Genomic DNA, 596 nt, shown 5'->3' with positions numbered 1-596 from the left:
CCAAATTAAAACAAGATTGGAGCTTTGAAGACTTTCTTCTACTCATGCCTTTTGTTTGCTAATGCAGCTGCTTTTCTGTGACTATCAAAATCCCAGATGAAATCCATCGCAGCCCTTTTTCAGCATACCTTATGCTTGGTTTTATTTGAAGTTTGTACCATTTCAAAAAGCACTGGCAAACTGTAGAAAAAGAGTGTCAGAGCTCATGTGAGATCGTCCGTGACTAAAGATCAGTGTGTATTTGCTGCAAGCAACCAAACTGTCATCAGGTATGAACGCAGAAGGAAATTCCTACTAGGGTGACATCATTATCTCCATTACTGCTATGGAACCAGACATGCCACTATCCTCCCCTGCTTGTATTCAAGGCAAAACAGTGTGAGAGTGAGGAGTGTAACAATGCTCAGTCTTATCATTTTCACGTTTTGCTATTGACCAGCTTAAACATAAACATCAGGGTGAGGTAGTTTTCTTGGCTGGCGGCCATGAGCTGATGTAAGAATACATCTGACGCTGCAGAAGAGTCATCGAGATAAAGAGCAGCGTTTGACCTGGACACAGCTCTCTTGACATGGACACAAGACTTAAAAATGACT

This window comes from Haplochromis burtoni, unplaced genomic scaffold (assembly GCF_018398535.1).
Source record: "Haplochromis burtoni strain Fernald_Lab_line unplaced genomic scaffold, NCSU_Asbu1 Contig_52, whole genome shotgun sequence".
Lineage (NCBI taxonomy): Eukaryota > Metazoa > Chordata > Actinopteri > Cichliformes > Cichlidae > Haplochromis > Haplochromis burtoni.
The sequence above is the reverse complement of the archived record's forward strand: the minus strand, read 5'-3'. Positions refer to the sequence as shown.